Source organism: Etheostoma spectabile, unplaced genomic scaffold (genome assembly GCF_008692095.1).
Source record: "Etheostoma spectabile isolate EspeVRDwgs_2016 unplaced genomic scaffold, UIUC_Espe_1.0 scaffold00003242, whole genome shotgun sequence".
Lineage (NCBI taxonomy): Eukaryota > Metazoa > Chordata > Actinopteri > Perciformes > Percidae > Etheostoma > Etheostoma spectabile.
The window spans coordinates 241,139-255,728 of record NW_022603012.1 but is presented as its reverse complement, the minus strand read 5'-3'; the positions used below and the strand labels follow the sequence as shown (position 1 = coordinate 255,728).

Sequence of the window (14,590 nt, the reverse complement as noted above, 5' to 3'; positions counted from 1 at the left end):
GGGCCTGTAACTAACCATTTCTGCTTGAAAAAATGACTTAAAACCAGTAATTGATTATTAAAATTGTTTCAGATTAATCTTCTGTCAAATATTTTCTCATTTTGGCGTATTGGCTTCTATACTTCATTTAGCTAAAGGCGACGGTTGTCAGGTAGCCTGATATCTTTGAAATGTGGTTGGAGCTGCATCCACCAGCCCCATCCTTTATTGACTTAATCACATTGTATTAACCAAGAATATCCCACGTTAACTTCACTGCTATGGTTATTTGGGCTTGCTCTCACCTTAAATAATAGATGTATATAGCTTTTTCCCTGATATCTTGAGTTGTTGAACTGTGTCACTTTAATAGGCAAAGTGGGAAATTAATGTATAAATAGCAGCCAAAATGACTGGTAGTTCCTAGCCATTTTCACTCTTTTACTCATCAAATTAAGATAGGAAAAGGACCCTAAAAAATAGAGGCTGCCCTCCTATCAGTTTCATCTCTTATAAATGAGCATTTGGCCTGCTAGAACTTTTTCATTGGTAAGTGAAGTCATATGTTCAGCAGAGTTGACTTGATCAGATAAGGCCCAGTACAGTGTGTGGAGGACAGAACATGAAATGCTCATTCTCAGTGGGTATGTAAGCAGTGGTCCAGCCTTTGATATGTCAAGAGTATGTGAACCACTTTGCGATTCTAACGAGAGCTTTGATTCTCTGCTGAACTTAGTTGGGCCCGACTGGGTTGGTTTTGGGCTGGGCCACGCTGTAATGAATCAAAATTCCCACATGCTTGAAATGGGTCGGGTTCAGACAAATTTGTAATTTTTGGTTTGTTATGCTGAACATGTTATGTTAAATGCATACTTGTAGACCCTGCAGTCTGTAATGTCATGAGTAATGTATGGACTGTGTACTTCTGTCTCACCGCCATCTATTCAACCTACGGATGGATAATAAAGCACATTGGTAGAGCGGGCCATACCACTTACTTTGGTAATATTCATTTTAATCTAATTAAACATTTACAGTGGAAAATCAGGTTTTTAACAAGGCCTGGGGCCAAAACTGTTGCTGTGGTTTGTGCTCTTGCAGGTTTGGAATGCTCATTCATGTAGGGTCAGGTCTGATTTTCTTTGGGCATGATCGTAGCTCTATCTCTGACTCCTTCCTATTAATAAGTGTGGAACCAGTGGGGTAAAGCTGCTCCTCTTAGACTTACTTTTTAGATATAATTTGGAATTTTACAGTACTAGCGCTGCACGATATTTGTACTGATGTTATGTTTAGTCCAGACGGAAATATCTCAACAATATTAAATGGATAGCCACAGAATTTTGTACAGAAATCCTTAGTCTCCAGGAGTTGAATTCCACAGACTTTGGTCATCCACTTTCATGTAGCGCTATTGTTGGGTCAGTGTTTCAGTTTGTCCGACACTTTGGTTATCGGTTGCACTTTGTGTGTAGTTCTAATTGGCAAAGGCACATTGTGAACACGAGCATGTTGCAATAATCATTTAGTTGCTAGTTTGAATGTAAACGTTTCTCGTCTCGTTTTCATTAAGCAAAAGAAGCAAAATGTGAAGTTTATTTTTAACTCAAGAATGCAATCTGAAGACCCCACTAGAAGTTTGCCTAAAATGTTTTATAATTATAAACTATATTATCAAAGAGCATGTAAGAATACTATGAATTTGCATATTTGATGTCAGCTTTTGTACACAACACTTTTGGTGCTACCAAGTTGAGAACAGAGTTTGGTGGGTTGGTATATTCACCCACCCCCACCAGTCTGAAGCTGTCAACTTAGGGGAAACACTGGTTTGATAGCCAGCCACAAGGACTGATCACCAACTGGCCAAAGCCGGTAACTGCCCTTTGGCCCCAGACACATTTTACCCCGTTTCCACCAAGGAAAACCTAGTTCTCGTTCTGTTTTGCAGTTGGTTCAACTTGCAAACCTTCTCCAAACCTGTTAGCTAACCCAGAAAACTAAGTTGTTACGTCTTTTGTACACGTCGTCATAAGTCTCAGCTTCCCCCGGAAATGCAAACGCCATTGATAATGGCAGACTACATCGTCTTTTTGCAAATGTTTCTCCTGGCTTTGCGAGCCAATGAAAACCACAAATGCAATAATGAAATCCCCCTTTTGATACCACTTCAAGTGATGGCCTGTTGGTCTTTCTAGAGCCTGCAGATCCATTAACCTTTCTTTGTTGCATTGACTTTCTGCATAAAGTTTTATAACACAGGCTGAGCGCCATCTTTATTGTTAATGACTTCAGTGGCCAGTTCAGAGTGAGGCACACACATGTTTCAGATGTGGAATCTGAGGAATGCATGAAAAAGTGTGTCTGTGGGGCCGGAGAAAAACCTCTTACAGGCCTTGAGCTGTACAGCTAGTGCCACACACTCTCTGCTGCCAAGACATGCCCAGTGCCGGTCTGGCTTTAAGGAAAGGGCCTGGATTTATCATTAAGGCAGTTCCTACACACACATTCACATATGTGCTCTTTTTGTTAATTCCTGATGGATTGAGAAGGGAATAAACCACTGTGCCAGTGACTCCTCATGAGAGTTGAGTTAATCATGTTCATAGATAGCTTCATCACTCTGTGCCCTGTTTATTCAAGTTGATGAATGGGCCACACCTATCTGTTGTCACCTCACTGTTGGGAAAGCCTTGCTTTGGCTGCTGATAAGAATAACTGTTCTCTTGAATCCCTGAGCTGAGTCATATGTAACCAGCTAGCCGCGTGTTCTACTTCCCTCAAAACCTCTAGCGTGACGTCAGCTTTGGAGGGAGATGTGGGGGTGTGTAATGTGGATCTGACCTTGATCACTTGGCAAACCTCTCATTTCCTCTTTGGAAACTGGCATGAGTGTACGAGTGTATTCTAGTCAGGCCTATGCATGCATAGCTGACGAATGGAGAAGCTGTTTTTTACTGCAGTATGTCATTTGAACGCCAACACACTCACTCGCACAAATGCACGTATATGCAAAAAAATACATTCATTCAGCATACATTCATAAAGTCTTATTACTCATTACTCAACATATTATCAGATACACAAAATGGGTAAATAAATCTAATAAGGAGAAACTAGTAATGTAACACTATTATTAGAGTAAAGAATAGAACAGAATGTCCTTTCTTTTTTCTTCTTTTAATCAACTTAAGACCTCTCAGATTTATTTTGGAACACCTTGGAGGGTCCTGGCCCATAGGTTGGGAACCCGTGTTCTGAGCAAGTTGTTATTTGTAAAATCTAATAGCGGCACCCAAACGTCATAAAATGCACAGAGCAGTGCTAACTTGGTCATTTGGTGAGGGGCCAGAAAACAGGAAATCCTAATGTGGAGTGTTTTTACCTGCCTCTGTTAAATCTTTACGCTCTGGAGGGAGTGTTAGGTGGACAACAGACCGACTCTCTGTGGCCTAGCAGGGTGTGGCATTATCACCTTCAACACACACCCTGCTCAGCACAGAGAGGCTTGTTGTAAAGTTCAAATTGCGGAAATACTCGCTGCTGGGACCCCACAGTACACACGCACACGCACACACGCACACATGCACACTCTTCTGTTGGAGGCAGAGGAGGTCTGAAATGATCTTATGAGGAAAACCTTAAACACAGCCACAGAATGTTTCTGGTGAGGTAACCTCACAATGAAACCCAGAAAAAGGGGAACTTAGAGTAGCCAAAAAAAGCCTAGATTCTTCAGTTTTCACTTCCATAATTAAGGCTATATTCACATAGGTAATTTCTGTCTACATCTACGTTTAGTGTTTAATTTTGCACCTGGCACCTCAAAGTATCTATCTTTTATCTCTCTCTCTCTCATATATAATATATATACACAGTATATCTCGAGATGAAGCTAGATATATCATGCCGCAATATGACACGTGTTGTCTTTTCCCGGTTTTAAAGGCTACGTAATAGCATTATATACATACATTGTAGTAAGTAAGTTAGGTAATTTCGGATCTTACCAGACTGCTCTGATGGTGTAAATATTTCGTGAATGCACCAAAAGTCAACCATCATCACTAATATTTTGCAGTACACTCACTATCTCATTATGTTATGGGTAAATGAAATGAGGCACAAGATTTGAATGTTAATTGGGAAATATGAATCTGTTTTGTGGAGGTTGACGCTGATGTTGTTGATTGGAGACCAGCACTGTCAAGAGAAACACATGTACTGAGTTTGCTAGTTTGGTTATCTACACATTAATTGAATGCAGGTTAATAGTTGCTGTTTGTACAATAGTAATTGTAATTCACAGGATAACTCAACTCCACCATCTATGGACTAAAAAATATTAGTATTCTAGTTCCAAAAAGTTAAATTTTCATGTGAGATATATATTTAAAAAAAGATGTCTGTGTATTGTCAGGTAATTTCTATTAGTTAGAAGTGATTTACATCTGTTTTTTGTGATTTAGTAGAAAAAGCTAAACACCTGAGCATGTAAATATAAGCATAATATAAGGCTTTAATATGCCTGAGAGGTCTGTTAATTGTCATTATCATGTATGTTGTGTAAACCTAATGTTCATAAGGGTTCTTTTTAATTACTTTAAGTATGTTGTATGTACTTTATATGCCTCAGAGTTAGTTAGGATTAGGACTGCAACTAACGATTATTTTCATTGTCAATTAATCTGCTGATTTATTTTCTTGATTTAATCTATTAGTTGTTTGATTTATAAAATGGTGAGAAATGGTGTAGTGTTTCCCAAAGCCCAAGACAACGTCCTCAAATGTCTTGTAAAGAAATAGAATAAAGAAACTAGAAATTATTCACATTTAAAGAACTGGAATCAGAATTGTACTCTTTTAAAAAAAAATTACTCAAACTGATTAATGGATTTATCAAAATAGTGGCAGATTAATGTAATAGTCAATGATTATATTGATCAATTTAACCTTCGCAGCTCTAGTTTGGATCACATACTAATCAGCACTTTCTCAGCCAGGAAAAAGCCTCTTGGCTAACGTGCTCTCTGAAAAACTGCTTCAGAGATAAGTTTGAATTAAATGTCCTGCCCTGCCTCTAATTAACCCAGTAAGCTTGTTTTAAATCTGCACTCATTTGGTGGTCTAGATCTTTACACAAGCACCGCCCCTCTTGCTTCAGTTCTAACAAGAACAGTCTAAATTTATGAGTCAGCCTGTGGGTCCATCTCAGTGGAATGTTTTTGTTGAGGCACTGTTGAGAAATGAGGAGGGGGGCAGGGGGACTGTTTTGTGCGTCTATTAAATAGAGGTCTGGTCTCAACTCTGATCAAGACATGCTGAAGCTGTTGAACTGATGTCCGTGATAAGACAAGCTGCTGTGTATGGCAAGTTTGATTAGATTACCACAGCAATGGAAGACCACATGGTAGTATCATTAGAGGTGACAGCTGGACAATTAGACTGGTAGCGAGCTGCAGCACAGCAAAGAGTCCGCTAGCTCATGCTACTACTTAATATGTTCTTACCTCTAAATCTCACATATACTTTATTATAAATGGTATCAAACAAGATTACAGTAGCATCATCTGTACCCCTCTGGCCTTTATAAACAAAAATTGCAGCTGGTCTAAAGACCTGGATACAGTAGATGTTTGCGTACAACTCTTTGCATGCATTTACATAGGATGCAATGGGTCTAAAATCATTTAATTCTACGGCTCCAGATATTTGTTGGAATGGGTACAATGTTGATTGGTTGATGTTAAATGATTTAGGAACTGTACATAGTAATTCTTAGTTAGGACTCCTTAGTTTATAGGAACAGACTTTAAACACTCTCTAAGGCCATCCTGTCCTGGGGCCTTGTTGGGTTTAATGTACGCTAGACTTGAGGCTATTTCATATTCAGTAAGTGTAATTGAAACACATTCTTGGACAGAGTTACACACTTCATCACACTTAATACGGAAGTTTATCTTATCAAAATGACTTTAAAACACATTTAAGTAATTTGCAAAAGATGGTAAAAGTGAAAGATAGTGAGCATTTCTGTTTCAGTTCTCTGCCCATCATCTGATTTAACCCTTCCCATGCTTTTTTAGCATTGCCTAAACAAAAATGTTTCTCTACCTTGTATTTGTACTCTGCTTTAGTCTTCTTTGGTTAACTTCTCAGATCACCTCTCTTTTCCCTAACAAGCTCTGTCTTACCATTAGAGAAGGCACATTTTTTTTAACATTCCTTTAGGTCGCTAGTTATCCTCAATTTATTATTTGTGGAAATTGTAACTTTTTTTGTGTGGATATTTTTCTTGCAAAACATAATATACACTGTAATGGTGTCCGGTAGTTCATGTGAATTATCACAGGCGTCAAATAAGATCTGGCAGTCAGTATCTTCCAGACAGTTTCTCAGCTCCTCTTTGCTATTGTCAGTCCAAAGTTGGATATCCTTAGTTAGTGGCGTTTCCCGTTTCAGTTTTAGCGTATATGGAGGGAGTAGATGTACCACGTAGTGGTCAGATTCTCCTAAGGCTTGCGTACAGATGGCTTTACAGGCATCCTGTATAGTGCTGAAGCATTTGTCCAGTGTGCTTTTCTGACGGGTGGGGCAGTCCTCGTATTGTTGTAATGTAGGTAGGTGACTCAACAGATTGCAAGAGTTAAGGTCTCCAAGCACAAGTACTGGCAGATCATCTTATCGGGTAAGGGTGCTATTGTAGCTCTCTGCGATTTTGGTTGCTGCCCCCTCAAAGTCAGGCCCTGATACATAGGTCAAAATAATGGTCATCTGACCAAACTGGCTTTGCGTAGGCCTTGTGGCTCTTTTCAGTTGGTGGTAGTTATCCAGTATGTCCCCTTGCAAATCTGGCATTACTGGAGGTCTAAGCGACAGCAGGCACTCACGTGTATAGGTAAGGACACCATGGCTTTTACCGTGGATTCCTCTCCCTTCAGTACATAAAGACACAAGGCCAACTACAGCAACACACCAGAGTTTGTCTTCATTATACATGAAATGTAAAGTCCCTTCAGTGACATATAATCCACAAGAAACTCTGACAAAACGGACAGAAACAAACACAGGTGAATCTTGGCATCAGCTCTAGAGCTGCGCCCCCTTTACTTCTGTCCTTACATTTTTATGTCCACAGTTTGATATATAATCCACCCCTAGTCCTTGACTAATGGTTGATAAAGACACCCTCACACTATCAATAGAATTTCACTTACAGGAGTTTAAACATGCATGCCAAATACCTAAAGAAATACCTAAGTAATCATAACACATCTTCACATTGTTGTGAGCTGGCACTTTTGTTAGAACTTTTTTTTCTTTTGGCTATGAAATCGTCCTAATCAGGGATGTGCTAAGTCTGAAAGTGGATAGTCAGTGGAAATATTGTATTCAATTTGCTGATGTGTCCAATGCAGCTTGGACAGTCAAATAGGGGAGTGACTTTTCCAAAAGTAGCATATCAACCATGTTGTTTTTCAAAGCAAACACTTTGAAGCAGTTGCTGCCTGTCTTGCCAGATGGTTGACTCTAAAGCTTAAGGTTCAGCCGGTAACGTTTTCAAAGTCTGGCAGCATGGCACTAGTCACAAATATCAGTAGTGTAGTAGTATGTCAGTCGGGCCAGGAAACTGTCTGAAAGAGCGTTTTAAACAGGACACAATAGTGAAGCTAAATGTCATCATTTAAACTAAGTATTCATTGCTGTTTCTTATGCGAGGTAAGGGAAGCGGGAGTTTGGGGTGTTTGCAACTCACACACAAGCTTTCTCTTGTGTAGACATGATCGTTATCATTGCTTAGTGCTGTCTGTCTAAGATGATTGCATTGTTGCTGTTGACTGCGTGTATTTAATGAGTCAGCCCTTGAGGTTTCTGGTCCCCCTCCCTTGATGCACTCATCCAGCAGTGCTCCAGCTCCTCCCACCCAAAAGGTTGAGTTAATTGTGCATTAATGTCTGAGAATCCCAGTACTCACCAAATTCGCTCTTGGGATGGAATTTAGTGTTGATAATTGATAACATTTTTACATTTATACATACATTTTTTTTGGGGTACTGATTTGAAATGTGTCTATAGCACTATGCATTTTAAATGTGTCTATAGCACTATGCATTTCAGTGCTTCAAAATGTGTCAATGTTACATTTTGTAAGTACTGGGGGCACATTTGTAAAATACCAAAAGCTAGCATTAAGTGCATGATCAGATCAGAATTTAGTGTACTTCTCAATCAGACAGTTTTAAATTTTATATCATTATAGTGCCAAATTTAGAATGTTTTTAGACAAAGATCTTGTACAACTGCTTTTCGTTTAGACTTGTGATGACGATTTAGCTTCTGGAAGCAATGGCCAATGTTTGTGTTCCAGTGTAGCAAGCGGCTATCCAGATAATGGATATATGGGCCAACAGTTGGATTCGAGAGAGGGGACATCTCTACAGATGTTACTGATTCAATTTCACGTGCTTACCATATTCGTGCCAAAGGGGGTTGTAGTAATGTGTCCAGTAGTAGCTGCAGTAATAGCTGAAATAAGTTTCACTTTGTTAAATTATCTGCCAAGCCTCTCTTATGCCTCTAATTCACCCATTCACATACACACAGATGGTTGTGGAGCTGCCATGCAAGAAGCTGGCCCGCTAAATTACATGCCTGTAGGCTTGCTGCTGCTCCTCAGTCAATGACAGAAACTGCATATCATGTCACTTATTTGACAGCTCTTTGACTCCTCTGTCCTTGGCTGAACCGTGAGTTGTTCTGTCCCTTCTCTGTAAATGCCATCTCAAAGCTCTTATTTCTGCCACGGGTACCAAGCAGTGAGCATTGATGAGGGATCGTCGAGACCTTGCTCTCTCCAGACAACACTGGCATCTCTCTTCTACAAAAAGTTGCTAGGTTGGCCACCGGTCTCTTCTTTGAACCTGCCCCCTGTCGCTGTACAGGTGCTCGTAGGCTCTACGTTGGGGCCAGAGCTGGAGAACCGCAATTAGCCATAAACTAGCAACCCATAATTCCATTCCAACAACATGTTTTTTAATTGTAAAGCTTCATCTGGCTACAGCCAGGAAAAAAAAGACAATAAGGAACAATAGGGCTGTACGATATCAGGAAAATATGCAATATGAGAACGCGGAATATCGTAATAGCAATAGCACTTGCGATAAAAGAGCTATTAAAGTGTACTCAATTCTGCTGCTTTGAGTATTCTGCAAAAAAACATTGTTTTTTATTTTTTGTTTTTCCATGTGAGAAACATATCACATTTAACAACATAATATAGTGTGTGTGTGTGTGTGTGTGTGTGTGTGTGTGTGTGTGTGTGTGTGTGTGTGTGTGTGTGTGTGTGTGTGTGTGTGTGTGTGTGTGTGTGTGTGTGTGTGTGTGTGTGTGTGTGTGTGTGTGTGTGTGTGTGTGTGTGTGTGTGTGTGTGTGTGTGTGTGTGTGTGTGTGTGTGTGTGTGTGTGTGTGTGTGTGTGTGTGAGTGAGAGCTGGGCAGCGATTTAAAAGTTTTAACCGGATAATTTCCCTGATTAATTGCAAAATGAAATGATGAATTCAAATTTAGTGTATATAGTGCAATTTTTTTTAAATGTTCTGCCATATGAACGAAAGTGCTGTAACATTTGTTCTCTAAAAACCTACCAGCATTTTGTTTATAAAGTAGCAGTTAAATAAAATATTTAGTGTACATCTCAACTTAAACAATGTATTTATCATGCTGAATGGTTGGAACGTGTTGCATAAGTTCAATTTTCTTTATAGTATCAATTCATAACAAGAGTTATCTCGAGACACTTTACAGATAGAGTAGATCTAGACCACACTCCAGAATTTACAAGGACCCAACAGTTCTAGTAGTCTCCTCCAGAGCAAGCAACAGTGCGACAGTGGCGAGGAAAAACTTCCTTTTAGGAAGAAACGTCGGTCAGACCCAGGCTCTTGGTAGGCGGTGTCTGACGGGCCGGTTGGGGTTAGTGGAAATAACAAAAATAGAAAAAATAGTAGTTTGTAGCAGTTCTTTGTAGTTCATGGCATAGCAGGGCACTGTGGGCATTACAAGGCACAGCAGGATGTAGCTGGGCACCGCAGAGTGTAGCTTGTTAAGTGACTCCTTTCCACGTTCTTCTGTTGCTCTAACTCTGCAGCACTTGCAGGACTGGGTTTAGAGTGCCCCACAACTTTTCTGCACTTCGCAAGGACACTGTCCAACGCACTGTTAAGCAGAGACACTGTGACAGAACGCTGGAGACCGTGCGCAAAGCAGGGGACATGTTCAAAAGGCAGAAGGCTCGCAGCAGCGATCATATATCATATCTATTCGTACTATCTGTGCTAAATGCGGGGACTTTATTTGACACATTCCTCTGCTGTGCAACTTCAATGAGTGTCCCACGCATGTTTCAGCATAATGTCTCTCCTCTGTTTTCATTACAGTCAGAGCACGTGAATGCAGCGCCCACTTTTCATCAGTACAATGCACTGTAACTCAGAGATAATCATGGTTACCCAGTGAGTCCAGTAGTCCCTAGTAAGAGAAACAGCGGGCACATGTTGTAGCGTGGTCACTTTTGCAGTCCTCTCCTTTTCATACAACTTGGAATCTGATGGTGGGTGTTGAGGGAATCTCACACCTGCCGACATTGTTGCGATTCTCAGACCAATGTCCTCCATAACCCTATTGGGCCTGCAGTCTGTAGCTATCCACGTTGCTACGGCATTTGTTAGCTTCTCTTGCCTTTGTTTATCTCTACTTACCCACACGCTGCATCTAACGTGGCCTGCCGAAGCCTCGCACCACTGTGTGTTTCGTTGAATGATTTGCTGGTATCAACTGTCAAGGTGATATTTCAGACTGGAAGTACTCCGGTGATAAGAAAATTCAACTTTGCAGTATTGACAAAGCCTGTGAGCAACGAAATTTTACAATAATAAAGAAATAATAACAACTGCGTTAACATGCGATAAAACAATTGTCGGCGTTAATTAATTAATTAGATAAAGCGATAACGCGTTAACTTGCCCAGTCCTAATAAATATTTATTAAAACTGTAAATTAGAGCAATGGATTAGGGTAAATCAACCAGAAAAGTGTCAAAGTAAAGAAAGGGCGCAGGTTGTGTTAGGTTTGCAATTAAAAAAATTGAACTCTAAGGTCCAGGGTGAAACCACGGAGACCTTGGCCCGTCTACCGGAAAAACCCAGTCTGCTCTGATTGGTCAGCTTCACACAAGCCACTGTGCTTGCTCAGGCAGCACCTATAGACCTTTTTCACTGCAGACATGTTGACATGTCATAGTAGGAAATGCACAAGTGTATTCAAATCCATTACTTATGGCTGCATTCTAGTTGGGAGAGGCCCTGGTATTGTGCGTGTTGACTCACTGAAATTACTTGGACACTTGATGGAATTGATCGTTAAGATTATCAATTTCAGCTGTGCTTTTCCTACTATGACAAGTCAAATTATCTGCTGTGAAAAAGGTCTATTGGCAGCAAATATAAGAAAACAGGGCTGCTTTCTGAATGACCTCACTAATTGAGGATTTTCAAACAGGAATGTGTGCGATGCGAGTTGAGAAAAGGTGCTGTCTGGAGAGGGAGCTCCATTTGGAGTGAAATGTGTTTTGTTTTTTTTATTCTTCAGATACGTACTACATACACATACAACTATAGAACATACTAAATGATGGGGAAATCCCAAAAAGTACAATAGGGGCTCTTTAATCCGACTCACAAAACCCTCTCTTCTCACTGGATCCATAGGCATCATGTCCTTTAACATGCTATGGACTCTGTTATTTCTTTGTGGTGCTTGGATGTTTTCTCAAAAGGAGTTAGACTTGTAAAACTCTGAATGTCTGTTGTTGCTGCTACTTGATTTGATGATGGTCTTTCTTCTTTGGCTACTGCCAATCAGAAGGTTGGTTGTCGATCCCTGGCCCTCCAGTCCCATGTCGAAGTGTCCTTGAGCAAGACACTGAACCCCGAATTGCTGCATCAGAGTTTAAATGTGTGTGAGTGTTTATCTGATGTGTGAGAGTGTATGAATGTGTGTGTGAATGGTTCCTATACTATGTAAAAACGCTTTGGGTAGTCGTTGAGAATAGAAAGTGCTATATAAGAACAGTTTAGGACATTTACCTGTGTTTGTAATACATCTGGCTTTTACTGGTCAGGACAATTCACCAATATGGGGTGGCTAGTCAGGACACGGAAGGCAGGGGTATCCTTTGAAAAGTTTAATATATAAAAAACACACAGGCATTATTCCTTATACAATTTGTAACAGTATAGCTCTATCTATAGTTCTAACATAATATAAAACTCTCAAGTGAGACTAATTACTCTCCATAATTACTTAAAATAAACAGTGGTAAACTTGTCCTAAAAATGTAAACTAAAATAAGAATGCCATTCTGTAGGCTACACATACTACAGAGATAAGGGCTGTCACTTAATTAAACTTGATAATAAATTGTTACATAAACAGTTGGTAGATAGAACTAAACTTTACAGTATAAATCACCAATATTAACTAATATCTGCACAATACAATTATAACAATTACACGTGGTCACTGACGCACATGAACACCAAATGAAACTTCACTTATAAACTAAAACTGAACAAGCCAGGGCATATTGTAACATGTTGTCAACGCGCTGTCCATGCTCTGTGCGAGTTCACATCACTTGAGCCTTTTGCACAATGTTGTTTCTCCTGTATTCCCAGATAATGTAGGCGCCATTCTTTTTAGCCACAAGGGTCTTTGTCATCTCATCTGTCTGCCTTCCGTCATTTACAATGCTCTTGCTCTCAATGCGCTTAACCTTAGTTTAGTTTAGACCTACAGTATTTATATCTGGTCAACTAGAGCAGTGGAGCTCCATGTGATTGGCCAATATTTTGACATGCAGCACGTAAATGCATTGCACAAGTAGCATAAAAATATCTCAGTTGTGTTCAATTTGTATATTGCGCATTTAAGGTACATTTTTGGTATATCAGGCAGCCCTAGTGCTTAGATAGTACATTACAGTCATCCCAGGCTCCAATGGACCGTACAGAGACGGCGAGAGTGAGCTCATATCCCTGAAACGCTGACCAATCAGAGCAGACTGGGCTTTTAGGGGGCTACATGCGCTACATACAGTTGCAGTATCAGAATTTATGAACATTAAAGCATGTAAACTTGTTCTAGTAGAAACATAAAATGCAACTATGAACATGATTTGAGCATATTGGGCCACATTTAAAGGACTCTTATCTAGATCAGGGAAAATCAATTGATGGCTCACTATTTTATCTATGGACATAAAAAGGCCCTTTCTTTCATACTTATGCTGTGTAAGAGGTTAGATATGTGAAGGCCACCCAAAGCTTTAGCAAACCGCAATAGAGTCACTGATAAAGTAGAAAAAGGGAGAGGGGAAATGCCATTCTTTAGACTTAGTCAAGTTTGCGTTTGACTTTCACCTACAAACATTCCCAAACTGGCTCTAAAATCACAAAAAAGTATCTAGCACAAAAAGTACAATATCTAGCACAAAAAGTACAATGATCAGTCCCTCCTGGATTTGAGGTCCTTTTTTTGAGATTGTTGTGGCCCACAATGCCGGATGAGGGAGCTATTGTAAAAAAAATTGCAATAAAAGTTGCAATGTTTTGTTTAATGTTTGTTGCAATGAAGTTGCAGGAGACAGAGAAAGTTGCAAAAAAGATGCATTTTTTTTATTTTTATCACTTTTTTGTATAGTTCTTTTTAAAAAATAAAAAGGAAACTTGTTTTGAGGGAAATAAAATTACTCTGGGCTTTCTGGAGTTTTCCTCGTAACCTTACCAAAAGGGCTCAGGACAGGCTTTAAGACAAAAAAATAATACTTAGTCAATTCTGTCAGTAGCTTGTTGATATTTACATTGTTGGTTCATTTTCTATCCTGGCCTGGGACACACATACGGTTTAATAAAGTATTTATTGAGCTTTAACTTTAACTAATCATTGCACTTAAAATAACGAGTGTAGCTGTACATCTTGTGGGTGTCGGTCGGTCGGTCGGTCGGTTGGTCGCGGGCGGGAACTGAGCAGCCCTGCCAGCTTCAGAGTGACAAATCGTTACAGTGTACATTGATGTTAAAATGTAAGGGTAGTGGGACTACTGGGATTGGTTGAAGTCGCAGGAAACTCCGGTTATTGGTCAAATTTGTGGAAAAGTTGCGGTGATTGGTCAAAATAGCGGGTCGCGATCGCAACATCGGAAAACTTGGAGGGACTGAATGATGCTAGTGATGTCCCCCTATAAGGTGTTTGGCCTACGCTGAACATTTAACTGTATTGTAAATCATCATTATTGTTACCCAGTGGCTCTGGGCAGATCCAATAGTTTTAAACTATTAAATTATTGGACTCTTTAACAAGAGTACCCGCCTTCAAGGAAGTTAACACTTGTCAATGGAGAGCGGCCAGACTCTCTGTATGAATGAAATGTACCAGAGTCTGGTAGGACCAGGCTAGAAAGTCTAGGAGTACGACATGTGGAAATGGACATAATCACACTTATTTCAAACTTTGCATTCAAAATGGCGGACTTCCTGTTGGGTTTAGGGTATGGCT

General features: G+C 39.9%; 1 protein-coding gene across 2 annotated transcripts in view; it reads left to right on the top strand.

Moving 5' to 3' along the window:
• niban2b (niban apoptosis regulator 2b) overlaps nucleotides 1-14,590 on the top strand; it is a 63,473-nt gene that overhangs the window by 17,488 nt on the left and 31,395 nt on the right. The window lies entirely within an intron of this gene.